Source organism: Colias croceus, chromosome 3, assembly GCF_905220415.1.
Source record: "Colias croceus chromosome 3, ilColCroc2.1".
NCBI lineage: Eukaryota > Metazoa > Arthropoda > Insecta > Lepidoptera > Pieridae > Colias > Colias croceus.
Window position 1 is genome coordinate 134,788 of NC_059539.1, and position 15,916 is coordinate 150,703.

Genomic DNA, 15,916 nt, shown 5'->3' on the forward strand with positions numbered 1-15,916 from the left:
AATTTTATTGCGTATTTTAATTTTAATTGTTATTTCTATTTAATTTTGGGTCTTTGTTACTCTGAAATAAAGAATTTATTATTATTATTATTATGTTTCTCGTTTCCATAATACTCGGGTACCACCATAAGGACGGTACCCGGATCTTTGGAAGGCTTACGTGGGGACACGGATCCAACACGCAGAGGCCCTTTGAGAATTTTAATGTGTTGTGGGACACCAGCCGCAGCCTGCCCATAACTGCACTATAGAGATACAGCCCTGGGCAGTCCGCGGCCGATGTAGGACTATTGTGAGAAATGGATGCAAAATAAACTGGGCTATGGATTGGGATGCTAAGTGGACTGGTATTGTGGACTATGGGAAACTATGGCACCTGCCTTTCTACTAAAAGAAAGTAAAAATATGTTGGCAGGTGGTGACTAGCCCTCTCACTGTATGGGCCCCCGAAATAAGTCGCTGCAATAGTGCGACAAGGGGGCAACATATTGTGAGCAGCTAAGGGTGGAGAGGCGTCCCTGGACTTTAAACGACGATCACGCGCTCCCTGAGGGTCCAGCATCACGTGCCCACTCGCCACTTACGCTTCGCATCCACCCTTCGAGCTAAAAGCTCTCGCGACTCCACTCTGGCCGGCCGGTTAAGGCAAGCCAGAGGTGGGGGTCCTGTCCTCGTCAGGCTTCACTCCGACCGGCCGGTGAAGGCAAGCCGGAGATGAAGACAGGGGCCTCCCCCGGGAGCGCTCGGTTCCCGCGGGGTCGCTACTCCCCGACACCCCGCCACAAGGTGTCCTGCGGGTTGACTGACTGCACGGGTGGAATATCTATTGTCACATAGACAATAGATATTCCAACCGTGGGCGATGGGGTCGTCACATCCCTACGCCCTTTTATTATTATTATTATTACTATAAACAGAATATTGCGAATATTTCTAAAAGTACATTTTCAACCCGATCAGTGCTAAGATTTATTTTATAAAAAATATTTTAACTTTGTCCCACGTAGTGTTTGGAATCGTGTGCACTACTATGTTACTAAATAAATCATTACTCAAAATAGAGGTGGCGCTGTTTTCGACTTTCTATTAGCTTGAGCGAGGTTTCTGCAGCCATTGTGGTCGTTCGTTAGGTCTGGGGGTGGGGTACATTGAATCTCAGTCGACCGCGTGGCGCTGAACGTGCCGCGTGTTTTTATTCCGCATCAACATTGTTACCTACCTATTAAAGTAAGTAAAACCGTTTTCTTCTATTAACTTACGTTCACTTTGTTGTTTAAGGGGTAATTATGCTCAATTTGAAATAAAAAAATAACTAAATGCATTATTCTATGATTTATGTCTTTTAGAATGTAAAATTTACAACTCTGTTATCATCATTCTGTTACTTAGCTCATGGTAACAGAGTTGAGTAAGCATGTATTCTGTAACTTTTGTTTGAAATTTTATATTTGTAATAATTTTTTTTCTTAAGAATCGGTTTCCCAAAGTAATTTTGAGTTGTTATATGTAAATAAATCATATTTAATTAAATGTAACTTTGAAGATATTGTTACAGGTTATTCTGCCGTTATTAACGCCCTTAAAATGCCTCTCACGCCAGCTGAGAAGCAAGCAAGTTAACAGAAACAGATCGAAGTTATTTACAGGTTATATAAAATTTAAGTAACAATTAGAAACAGTTAACAAGAGATAGGAGACGTATAAAAAACAATGCAACAGAGAAAAACGAAAGAAGTCTAAAAATAAGGACGGCAATCCAGAAAATCCAGTAAATGCTATTAAAAATGGCCATGAAAAAGTTAAGAATCTGAAGGAAAAGTATGCTATTGATAAAATATTCGACAAGAAGGCCGTTAAAATGTCTAGACAGGAAATACAAATTATACAAGAGTGTCTTGCTGTGGATCAAAGTTTCATATGAAAAAAATCAGCCCACATGTAAGAAAAATGTTTTTAGAACCAAAATCAATCTTTTCGAACGTGACGACATATCAAAAGTATGCAATTTATTCACTTATAGTACAAAAAGAACAACTAAGTTACTGTGTTACAACTCTGTTACTTTCGTGTCCCGAAGATTAAAGAACTTAGTTACGAAATTTAGGAAAAGCTATTCAATATAATACTGCTAAATTACAATAGGTTAATTTGTCAGTTAATGAAGCGGTTATATGTTGTAATTAGCTGTTAATTTACAGATATTTCATGGAGTAGTGTAGAATTTAAGGTTTGTTATTATTCATAAAGTAACAGAGTTGACTAAAATTGTAAATAAATTACTGTTAAACTTAAAAAAAGCTTGTGCTTCTAATGGTGATTATAAGATATAAGACTGTAATTAATATAAAAGCCAAAATATGTTCGACTGGCTTATTTAATTTAATGATAAAAGGTAAAGTGTAATAATAACAGAGTTGTATTTTTTCTCCACCCTGACGCACTAAATCTGAAATAAATCTTAAATTATTAGCTAAACATCTCGGCCAACTTGAATTACAGATACTTCAGTTATTTTAACAGGCACGGGCATAAAGAAAAGTTCAATTTTAAAATATTTTCTTTTTCACATTTTTGAAATCTGCAGTTACGTTTACCTGCGCAAAAAGCAAGGAACCTAACTGGTATACCTAAAGTTGGAAATTTTGAAAAAACTTCATTTTGGCGGCAAGAGATGAAACATGTGCCAATCGATAGTACATCAAAATACAAATAGGAAATACTCTTTGGTAAAATGTCGTAATTGATACGGTTTCGGAATAAATAAGGGTTAAAAAAAAATTTTTTTTTCAGTTTTTTGAATTATTTGTTACTTCTTACACTTAAAGGTTAAGTAAAAAAAAACTTATTTACTCCAATACTCAATACTCAATAATTTATTTGCATCCGAAACTGAAACTAAACTGATCTTCATCGTAACTAACCATATCGATAACGGTTGTCGATAAGTGACGCACCGCACGTGCGTATCCCTAGCCCAAAGTTGGTTTATTACTTTCGTTTTGATAGTAATACAACATTTTGAAACCCTTTTATTACAAATTAGAAGTTGTATATGCTTTGTCTTAACGTTTAAGTGTAAGAAGTAACAAATAATTCAAAAAACTAAAAAAAAAAAATTTTTAAAACTCTTATTTATTCCGAAACCGTATCAATTACGACATTTTACCAAAGAGTATTTCCTATTTGTATTTTGATGTACTATCGATTGGCACATGTTTCATCTCTTGCCGCCAAAATGACTTTTTTTTTATCGCAAATTGGTAGGTATACCAGGCTTCATACTAAAATGTCCCATGCTCTTTGACAATGACCCATAAATAAATTATCTATAGTATTAATTATTCTAATATAACTGTAAATACATAATAACTCACAATTTATAGAAAAAAATTAATATATCCCGACTTAGAGCTAACTAAAAAACATGCGTAAATTTGACGCATGACTATCTTTCCCGTACTACTCAATAATATGATTATCTTTCTAGGGTTAAAAACATATATATTACGTATTATACGATCACAACTACATACGATACATAAGGCCTACCACTTGACATGTAACATAATAATAATATAATATGTAATGCGAGTTGTTCGGTAGACCACACACCGCTATCGGCTACGAAATGTCTCGCGTAGCCCTCCGCTACGAGATATTCCAGGCCAATGACCTTCAAACTAATATTTTATGGCTGACAAATCGTTAATTAATCTAGTTATTTCAATTAAGATCAAATTCTCAGCCATTAGATAACTTTTAGACAGATATTGGTTCTGACGAGCAACAAATTTATTTCAAAGTAATTCAATAATGACGTTAAGATCCAATCTCTCATTAATTAAGATATAATAATTAGTATCAAAAGCGTTATTTGTTTTACAATTTATCAGCAGAACGGCGAGTAAGATCGCGCCTATTTGTTTATTTGGAATACAAATGAAAGTGGGTTTGAGAGCTTAACGGGCTGCGAACTTCCTATTGGCGGAAGGACGTCGAAGTTTTTCGCTTGTCGGTTCCGATTCTATTTTCTGTGACTACGCTCACTGTTTAGCGCGCAGCGAGTAAATAAAACAATGTTAAGAATATAGGTTTGTCCATTTTGTACGTACTTCGGCATTTTCTTAATACTGATTATCTGGTAAGTACGCACTTCTTTCACCTCGTTGGTCGTATTTTAATAAAGAATGTCATAAAGTTTATTTTAATACCCATAACTAATAATTAAAATAATTAAATCTAAAAAATAAACTTAATCAATGACAAAATGTGCTAACCATTCAGTTAAAAAATTATTAAATCAGCCGTCAAATAATGAATACCAGTAATGAAACCTGTATACATTCGGGTATGTAAATAGAGTTAATAAACCTGTTTACCCGGAACAAATAAAAATGAGAAGAATAAAAATATTGTAATGTTTATCGTGATAAGCCAGATAAGGTACTTTTAACGTATTTGTTAATCTTAACCTTTATATTACGACTGGAAGAAGGGAAGATACCGTTCTGTTGACTTGAGAACTTACTATCAGTGTTCCACCTGTGTCCACACACACGCGCGCACATGTGTGTGTTAGAGATTTAGATCACACATACAAAGCTGACACTATTCATATTTCACGAGTATTTGTTCATAGTTGCCGAAAATAGAAGGGAAGGGACGACATATTGCTTTGTGAGTCATACCACAAATAGTAAGTAGTAAATATTTAATAATTATTGAAATATATTTACTTACAAACACAAAGTACAGAGTAGTATCGAAAAACGAATACGGGGTATTATGTATTATCTATGCAATCAGCTTTTCCTTTTTTGACCTTTTTAACAACAAACATATTAAACCTATTTATTGATCATTTTTGATACAAAATAAATATATTATGTTCTTCAAGTTTTTTTTTACAATAAAACTCATTTATATTTTTAGATTTTCAATAAAATCAATTACCTATACAATTATCGAAATAATAATTTTACATCAAAGTTTTTAAAATAAAATTCTTCTTAAAAAGTTGGTCATTAAAAATCGCGATCATTATTTTAATGAACGTTAGTTAAAATCCAACGGTTTAACAATAACACGAATAAACGAGCGCTTCAAAGTTCCGAACAATTACATAAAGAAGTTCTAAGCAAAAATCAGAAATTTCAAGCTGCAAAGAGAAAAACATTTCTAATTGAAAAATTAAAATAGTTAGCGCAGCCCGCAGAAGAACAACTCGCACTTACAATCAGTTCGCATAAATCACAAGAAGTTTAAGAACAATAAAACTCGAGTGAGCGATTTAAGTGAATATAATAGACTTATAGTTTTGATTATAGAGAGGGACTTGCGAGCGGCGCGGTGCGAGCGGCGCGGTGCGGGCGGATCGCGCCCGGGCGGGGACACGCCGAATGCTTTGAGAGAAAAAAGTTCACTAGGATTGTTTAATGTAATAATATAATGTATTTAGTTAGAAGATTTTACTCTTGGGTAGACTATATCCGAATGGTTAACGACGACGACGACAACGACGAGTAAAAGCTCTATCTCTATTTAATAAACTAGAGAGACAAACATATTGAGAAAAAAAATTATACTTTTGATAGTTTCAAATAAGTGATGTGTGAGTGAGTAGATTAAAAATAATATTATATAGCGTATATTTTTCAGTTCTGTAAATTTTTGGGCACAATTTGAAATAATAAGAGAATCTGATATACAATATTACATTAGCAATAATACTCTTGAACGACAGGCCTACAGCAAATTATATCATGTATTCATGACTTTCTCAGCAGATTTCCCAAACTATTGTAAATGGGATTAAAGCGGCGCAGCGCTCTACAACAAAGTGAGTTTAGTCTTATATTTATAGAACTAATTTGTTCAAAGCGCTTTTCGCTGTTGCGAGGAAATTACTTTCATGACTCCTGCGTTTGTTTATAGCCAAGTATTAATGTTAAGTCTAACCTGTTTATAAATAATTGTTATGTTATTTTATTAAGTCCCTGTTCCTATTTATATTCCTATATTGAATTTTCATTTGTATTGTATTTCTGATGAATCCGACGACTACTTTAGTAAGGTACTATGTTGGTATGTTGGTAAAATCTTTCTTAACACCTAGAGCTAACGCACAGTCGCCTAGAGCAAATATGATTAATCACTGTTAACAGAATTATGCCTTGCGAAGGATGGTCTTGACAGAGTATCAGCGGCTTGCTACAGCTAAGGCGTGACTGACTAAAGCTCCTTTTCAGATAAGTAAAAGAAGTTCAATTGTTTTCTGTTTTACAATTTAAATTTGTTGTTTAATATTAAAAAAGCTGTATCAGTATTATATAACGTGGTTTTCTTGTCGTGTCGTGATTGACCTTTCATTCCTGAAATAAATATTTTTAGATATATTATGGGTGGATAAATAAATAGATTCCTAAAATGTATTGTGCTCTTAATATGAAGATACAAATTTGTCTTGTGTTTTAGATTCAGATGTATAAGAGTATTGATACAAACATCTGTTTAACTTCTTATCCCTATATTATGCTTTATTGCTGCGCAAACAATCAATAATGAAGGCATTTTATAAATCGTCGCGCCCAATAGTGGTGAGTGCAGTTGACGTCAATTTGCTGGACAAATAATTAAATTTGAATAAAGGCGGCGCGGTGGCCGGGGGGCGGTCGGGGCGGCCGGGGCAGCCGGGGCCGGTTCGTTGTCCCAGCATTGTTGCAGCGGGCACGCCTCGTTGGCGGCTAATAGCGCTTCGCATTGCCGTAAGGACCGACTTATGTGACGTTCACTATTATAAACTTTCAATTAATTAATTCAACTGAAATCCGGAACGGATGTTGATTTTGTGTTCCTTTGTTTTGCTTCGATACGTTCACATTTTGAGATTTAACATGTGATATTTGATGCTGTTTCACAAAATAACGAGCCAGATTCCATTGAAAACATTGTTAAATGTTGAGTTTCTAGAAATTTAAACATCCCGTTGCAGAACTGCGGTTAGTTGGAAAACTATGGCTAAAACTTATATCATCCGCTTTTTCGAGAATCACCCAAAAAGGTGTAGGCGAAGGATTAATTGGATGTAGTATTCATTGTTCGGTTGCATTAGTTACGAGTTTAAATAGCGCTAGATTCAGCTTGCGCGTTGTATTCCCGCATCGCTAATTACTTACCTAGATTTTTTTCTTTTATGAAACAGTAATGTAGAGAGCTTGTTACTTGTATTTGTGGAGTTACTGGATTTGATAAAGCGCAACAAACTAAGATAACTGTGGCGTGTGGAGCTTAAATAACCAACTTTTCAGAAAAGCAATGAAACGAAGAAGTCGTTAAACTTTTATAGTTATATTTAACCCGAAGTTTCAGCACACTACAGCGAGCGGGTTACAGTGAGACTTTACCAAAATATTTTTAAAGAATAAGTTTGCACAGTACAGTATATATATTCTTTGTACTGCAATTTAAAATTGCTACAGCATTATAACTAAATACTTTATGTGGGTGTCGGGGGTATACTTGAATAACAATTATTTGTGAAAGGTAATAATATACTAATCTTATGATTAGCATATCATGTTATAGAGTACTACGTCAAATTTATTCATTCCTATATTTTTGTACGCGTCAATCGACAGAGATATGATGGACTATTTCTATTCATGCGTTAGTTTGTACCTCTTCACACAAACCATGCGGCCAATTGCACCTCACAACAGTAAAATGTTCCGGCTATCAAATCGTTTCGCAATTACTACAAATTGTCCGCTGAGTTGTGTCGTCACAGCGCTGTAAAGCGTTGTAAAGCGCTGTAGAGCGCTACACGCGCGCCCCATTCGACTCGAATAGCACAATAACACACAATGTGTCACGCGCGTCACGGCGAATGTTTTTATAAGGAGCCCTCTTTACGTGACAACTATTACTTATGGAAGTGGGGAGTCCCCGAGTGGGTGAAATATGAATATCGTTCATCTCGGTGAAAGCATCATTTTTATCGCTCGCTTAGTTCGTAAGCGTCTATTAATTTAAAATATTTTTAGTTCGAGAAAGTAATCTCTGGGGTCGGTTAATAAAAGTGGATGATATAAAGGTCCCAGGGTCTTTCTTTGTGTTCGGAATGAATGATATTTATAGTAAATTTTTAGAAATAACAGTTTTTGTGTCTTAGTTTTTATAAGAAATGTGTAAATAATATTTATTTGATAGAATGATAAATATAAAAATGACCGTGTATGTTTCACCAGTATAATATGAAATATTAACTTGTACTAATTTTCTGACGGTATCTTCATGTTTATGAATTTTTGCAATATTACTAATACCAAATGCCAGACATGTTTACCTTTATTAATTTGATTTGAGTATTATAATATTAAAAAGATCGCTTGGATAGAAATAAAATAGACGTAAAGTTATGTCTACGTATGCCGTAGCTCATCGTAGAAGCGCGTAGCACGAATTTCGTGCTACAAAGCCAGCATTTCGTAGCTCGGGCGGTATTCGCAGCAGAAATATGGCGCGTGTTGTTTTATAATTTATCCGATATCGGCAGCCGATAATGAAGCTCGCTCTTTGCCAACGTTTCACTCGAGTGGCAAATTTTCAATCCACACTATATCGCTTATAGTTGGCTACAATTTATCCTTGATAATTTGAAACGGACGAAAATAAGCGAGCTTTGTGTACTTTGCTCGGTTCCGATAAACATTTCAGGTTGAAATACTTTGTTGACTTTAAATTAATATTTCGGTGAAGAAAATCGAGCTTATTTAAAAACGATATTGTTTTATTAATTATTTCTCCAATATTGTTTATATTATTTCCTCGGAAAATCATAGCTGGCGTTATTTTAATTCACTTTATTTGATTCATTTTATATTTGTTTTATGCAAAATATATTATATCGTTATGGAATGACGTAACCGAATAAATTATATAAGTTTCATTAAAAAGTTGTCAATACAAACGTTGCTTCTTCAATATATTATATTATAACAAATAAAAATTATAGTCAGAAATATAGAGCTTTAAAACGTAAGAAAACTATCAGTGACTACTTTCATTACAAAGCGATTTTTCAAGAGATCCTCTCAGACATCGGAGTGCATATTTCTCCAGCGCTCGGACAATGCCGGTAATATGATCGCGCGAACTCGAGGAAATCAAACCTTCAGCCTTCTTATCTGATGCAATCAATTTCACGGAACGAGCGCTTTTAAAATAAAACTTTTGAAATTGCCTTTTTAGGGCAATTCAGGGCACTTAATAATCCCCAGCACCAAGTTGTGGGTGCGATTTATTTGAGAACAAACACAGGCCTCATTACCACGCCCCGATACAGAGGGGCACTCGCGTGCGAGCGACACGCGCGGGTTTATTGTCCTCATGGTAGCGCTTCATCAATATCACAACAAACTTACATGTAAAATTTGATCCTTTTTAAACTCTCATTTTATAATTTTTTGCAAATAATTTATCACGTACTCCGTACACGTAATTATTGTTGTCGAGTTTAAGGGTGAGCAGTATTCATCATTCGCGTTTTGCTCCGTTCTTGTCACGCGGTGAATTACGGAGCTCAGTGCGAGTGACGCGTGACGAGTGACGTCACGGCACACGTGGTGTCGCTACAGCTCGCACACGCGGCTCACAGAATTCACTAACAAATGTGAAAATAGGCAAGCGAATGTGGCCGAGCGACGTTAGAACGCTTAAAAGTCCTTTTAGTTAAGTTGAAACATTAAACGTGCTTAATCTTTGCAGTGTTCCTCATTATTTGAAGCAATTGAAAGAAATTTTGTTTAAATGTTTTAAAGCTCATGTTCATGAGCGAGTAATTTCGAGAAAACTTTGTGCCACTTTGTATTTCCCATGAAAGAGCGCCCCAACCCCGCTACGACGCCCCTCTCTCTGCTACGGCGCCCTTAACTTCACCTACATTATTAGAAAGTATTGCAAAGTCGATTCGAAACGATTTTCCCAAACAAGTAGGCGCAAAAAGGTTAAACTTTTGCCAACCCCAGCCGAATAATACAATTTTTCTAAAACTGAGCAGAACGAAATAAGGAAAGTTGTGTTCTTATTAAATTTTCATTATCGCCTTTGTCCCTTAATTTATTTTATAACTGCTTCATAACAACGGACGGAATGCGACTTTTGCAGTCAGTGTTCTTTACACTTATTTTTTAACTTTACTCCCGTTTTGCTATTCAAGCATCGGCAGAGTTGTAGTAATGACCCTGTTATTTTAGGTCACAAACTGATCTCGTAGAAGTAGCGAAGTATTGCAATTATGCAGTTATAGTAAAGCGCCAAGACCACATGAATCAAAGACGCAGGTACTTGGGCACGCTGCGGGCTTGTGGGTGCAGTTTGCGCATAAATTGGGGACAACGTTTATTGTTCCGCCGGAGACCGAGCCGCGCGCCGCCCGCACACCGACTCGTAAACACCGCTCTGGTCAGTGTCTTGCCATTTAATGATCCTCTTCAGTTGTAACACGAGAAAACATTTTTAATTAAGGTCCCTTGTTAAAAGTACCATTTTGCAACAATGTGGGTATGTCAAAACTATATTGTATTGTAGTTTGTGTTTTAAGGGACGTTGTGAAGTTTCTTTGTTGAAAATGTCTTGTGACAAAGTTATATTACATGTACCGTGAAATCGGGTTACGATTTTCTTAACTATTATTTTTGCATAAAAATAGGTGTAGGTACTATTCTCTATATTGTTATGATTCCTATTTATATAAATTTTGTTGCTTACATAAAATATTTAACCAAAACAAACACTTATCCCTTTCCCGGGCATTTTCCCATAAAAGTTCTACTTTCGAAGCGTGAACATGAAAAAAGCATATTGAAAAAGTAATTCTTCATTTGATATTCCCGGCGCACAAGCTTATGTGTTTGCTAAGAAACCCCGAGCGTGATTGATATAAAATTGGCGAGATCATCCGACCACAACATTTGTTGACTGATGGCGACTTCGGACCATGTGTGAGGCAAGTTTGCGCGCGCCTCCCGGCGCACCGCGCGGCGCCGCCGGCCGCCGGCAGTCGCGCGGCACGAGCCGCTCTCTGCACGCGTCCCCGCTCCGCCCGCAGCTGTGCCAGTCATCGTTTCGTTCGCCGCTCTCGATACGAAACTACCGACCTCCGATTTTAAATTCTCCCGTGTCTGTGTGTGTGATCCCGTACTGAGTTGTAGTGTTTTTTAGGAAAATGTACAGTAGTGTGTGAGTTACGGGCTACTCGGAGAGCCGGCACCGCTCGAGGTTGGTCATTCATTAAATAATTAATTACCCCTAACTCTAGACCTTTTAGTGAAACGTATAATTATGACGGCTAGTGGGATTATTCCGTGATTGTGTCGACCCACATCGCGAATGTAGGCTTTTGTGCTCCCAAGATAAGCTCGCGACCCCGTGACGTGAGACCCGACGGGCTTTACTCGAGATATTATGATTAACTTTTGGCCGGTATTATACGCTCTAACTTCTATGAAAGCATTATTATATTGCACGCCTCATAAGCGAAGCGTTGAGGTGGGTACTACTGTCACTTCGCGCAAAACATCTGATTTTTCAAACTTAAAATGTCTTTATGTATCAAACATTGCACTTGTAAGATAATACATACACACACATATTAAGAAAAAACACTATTTTTAACATTCATGATATTTTTGATGTCATTTTTGTTATTTAAACTAGTTAAAAAACAGTTTAAAAAAGTTCTGTCTTGGACGTCCGTGTGTCTGTATGTGCGGAGGATTTTCTTGTTAACACGATAGCGACCGAAATACTTTACTAATCGAGTCTTTTTTTTTCTCTTACGCTTGAGTATGCTCAGGAATAGAACCCTTTCATTTTTCAGGGTCTGATTCGATGTGGTTTAATTGTTATTAAATAAACAAAAAAAAAATATGACTGTTCTCCATAATTTTAGTACATATATCGATATATTATATTCTTTATTTTATTTTATTTTTTTTTATATTTATAGTGTACTCAAAATTCACCATTATAAACTCGATTCTTTATACTATAAGCCAAGGTTTAAAAAAATAAGTTGGTAGTCAGTCCCTTAAACCTGCGCAGTTTCACATCTAGGTGGGGCCACAAGAAAAATAGCTCAATTATTACGGTACCGCTTTCTTTACTTTTCCAACTGTTTTATTTTATTTCTTTTTTATATATTTTATAGTGTACTCTTTATAAATAATCAATTTTATTGTAAAGGATGAGATTATGAGGCGTGCACTTTTGGATTTTCCAAACTATATTTTGAATACTTAATGATATATTATAGGTGTTCTATATGGACTATTTATGTACGTTTTTAACTTAACGAACATATATTATTCTGATGATGTGACTATTGACGGCATATATCGGCTGTTGTGGATCTTCGAGTGCAACAGAGCTGTATTCACCGAGCACTGAAACACTGAGCCAAAGTAATGAGACCCTCACACGGCGTACTTAACCTTTATAATATATTTTAATCAGTGTGTTTGAAAGGGGTCGGGATCGCGAGTGCGAGTCGTTAACACGTGAGGCTAACGAGCTGGCCCTCTTTGTGAATGCAGCAGCACGTCAATACGAAGTGGATCATTTGGCACGGTCGCAGCATTGTATCGACGATTGTATTTACTTGATACAATTACAGTCACTGCAATCCAATGGATGAACTTTTCATTCAAGGAGCGCTTTATCTGGAAATTCAAGTTTTTTCTTGCATTTGCTTGTAGGATTTGTGAACTATAGTTTTTATTTTATGGGACGTGTTCACATGGAATTCTATGGGCTTTGAGCGTATGAAAGTTTCAATAGGATGCTCTTCATTTTATGTTTTGATAAAATATGTTTAGTAGAGATAAAATGGCTTAAGTTTACATTATTTCGTCCAATTATTCGTTTGTTTTTCTTGTTTTATTTGTTTAAGCTTTAGATTTTTTGAAGATATATTAAAATATTTTAATAAAGATCATATTTTTTCTTTATATACATGTCCAAAATTCGAATGTTAAGATTTACAGCTAGCGTTACAACTTACTCTACTATGGTAGAGATGAACACAGAAAATATTGAGCAACTCAACGCTGTAGGTATCTAATTCCGGTCACGTACTTATTTGAGTTGTGCAACTTTTGTAGATAAAGAAAAATTATCGAGGTTATTTTGAAGAAATAATCTCAAAACTTGTATTAAAGTACAAATTATACTAATATTATAGAGTTTAAATTTATTAAATCTTGTCAACTTAAAAACTGCATATCAAACGCCTACGTTAGCTAGGTCTATTGATATTTTATGGCATTTAATTAAAAAATTAGGCATGTATGGAATGAATGAATCGTTTATTCCAAAAATAGTTCGAATAATTATTAATATTATGGTTTGAAGTTATTTATAATTGAACAGTTATTATTTATCATTTGGTTCATAAATAAATAAATTCCGTTAATTGTTTCAAAAATATATTGACATAATTATGGCTTTAATAAACTCGTTATGTAGGTATAGATAGTTACTGGAAATTTGATTCAGTCCCTGTTTGATATTCTGCTTGATATTATAATACAATATTAATATTTAATTGATAATATTTTATATTATCAATTAATAAAGCAACTATGAGTTTCTTGCCGGTTCTTCTCCAAAGATACTGCTTTCCGATTCGGTCATACCTTAATTTTAAGAATGTTATGACGATTCAAACGTGCTTCTAGAAGAAGTCTAATCGAATACCTAAATAAATGTTCGATTTAAAACGTATTTCTCATATTATATATCTGAATATTATTTCCTAGAATACCGGTTATTGTGAGCGTTTGGTCAAATTCTCATTAAATTATGTTAAGCAAATAATCACTCTCAGTCTAAACTAAGAATTTCACAACATCTTTAACAGTATTGCTTTACACGTTACGCATATTTAATTTTATTTTTGATAAGCTGACGAAAGACCAATGTTTCGGTTGATGACAATATGTAGAGTCTTATAACTATAATATTTACGTATAGTTATTCCAAGTCATAATTTACGACTACAGCTGCATATAGGCTTGAACCAAAATGAGTTTAGTAGTTCTTAGCAAACAACTGTTCAATATGTTACCATCAATTAATTAATTGACAAAATTAAAAAAAAAGGATTTATTCCTGCTGTAGCCATATTAAAAGTAGTGTAATTTACTTCAATATTGTTCTCTATCAATCTCACTTCAGTTCAATACCTGAAAGAATACATTTTACACAAATAACATTATCAGAATAACATCGCTTATTCGACACAAAAATGTGTGCTATAAAAATGTAATATTATCTCCATTTAATTATTTAGCAATACCTATAAGCAAGTCTCGGTGAGGACTAATCACCAATTATTAGTGAGCCGACATGAAAATAGCCACAATTTGGCTCTTTGTTGAGAAACAGGCGATTCGGCGCTAAGGTCCCTAATTAGAGATTACGCGTAATCCTGTGGGATTAGAGGCTAGGCTCCAATGTCAATGGGAGTAAGCCTTGCGGCCGATCGCCGAACATGTTGACCGACAACTTTGTAATGTATCGAGCTTTCGGCTTATTGTACAACAGACGGTTAAAGACAATGTTTAGAGCTATGATGAAATAATGAATTATTGTTTCACAATACTTTTATTGATCAAGGCGCTTGATTATCGTCAGATAGTAAACTAAGAGTAGATTTCAAAGATGTGACCTTAAGAAAATATGGAAATTATAGAAAATTTTAGAAAAATACCTGTAAAACCTTTAATTAAAATTTTTAATCTTTCATTATTCTTAATCTGTAACATTTTTAGTTAATTATTTCAAAAATTATTACAACGATTTAAGGAATAAAGTATAAAATAAACTTTTACAATCCCGCTCGTTTGTAAGCCAGCGATTAGCGCTTTTTAATCAATTATAATAGGTACCTTTTGTATTCTGGAATTAAATAAAGATAATAAAAATTTGTATTTTTAAGAACTTAGAGTAAATTTCGTTGAAATACTCTACTTATACCAATTAATTATTTCAAAAGGGATTAGCTTTCATCGCTCCGACCAAATTTTCATTTAACGCGACAAATTAAGATTACTTTTTTATTTGACTTGCTAAGTAATTGTAAGTTTCGTAAATAGAAAACAAAATAAATTCGTAACATTTCATTACATTAAAGCGGAGAAATTTATTTAAGAAGGGACAGAAAATGTTCGCCGAGACTTGTACAAACATCTTAAATTCATTTTTATCTTTAAACTTACTTTAAATTTGTTGGATCTTGGATTTAAAGAAATTTGTGCTGGATTTTATAGTGTTATTGTTTTGTTCTTTAACGAATAAGAGTTAATAAAAGTCTGTAAGTAAAGGAAGAAATACTTTTATTAAATAAATACCAGATTCCTAATCTAACGTCGAATTTTCTTGAATGTAAAAATGTATAATTAACGATTCTAATTCTGATGCATTCATAAATATAGACTTTACCTTCATTTTTATGAAATTGACTTCTTTACTTTTCTAAAAGGGTATGTCGACATTAAATACCTGTTCAAAATGTAGAAAATGAAACAAACTAAAAAGTCCCTGTAAATAAACCTATTTAGTAATTATATTTTAGATGAGAATATCAAATATATCTTAAGTCGTTAGTGCAAGCCGTAATGGAAACATTTATTTTACTTTAAAAAAATGAGAAAATCTCGTAAAACCGATCCACGGATAAATAAACCAGTATTTGTATAGCAATCAAGGAAATATCAAATATTAAATGATTTCTGTTCGCCCTGAAGTCTCTCCGTGGAGGGCTCTCGTCGCAGTAAACATCCACTGTTTCGTCAGCATATTTTATCCGCTTAATGGTAGATCTATATTGACCTTTGTGGGACCGATTCTGCTGACG

The 15,916-nt window shown here is 34.6% G+C and overlaps 1 long non-coding RNA gene across 1 annotated transcript; it reads left to right on the plus strand.

Moving 5' to 3' along the window:
- Positions 1-927: 927 nt before the first annotated feature.
- LOC123706395 lies at positions 928-2,409 on the plus strand. Its single transcript, XR_006753396.1, has 2 exons — positions 928-1,227; positions 1,556-2,409. It is a non-coding gene; the product is annotated as an uncharacterized LOC123706395 (long non-coding RNA).
- Positions 2,410-15,916: the final 13,507 nt, after the last annotated feature.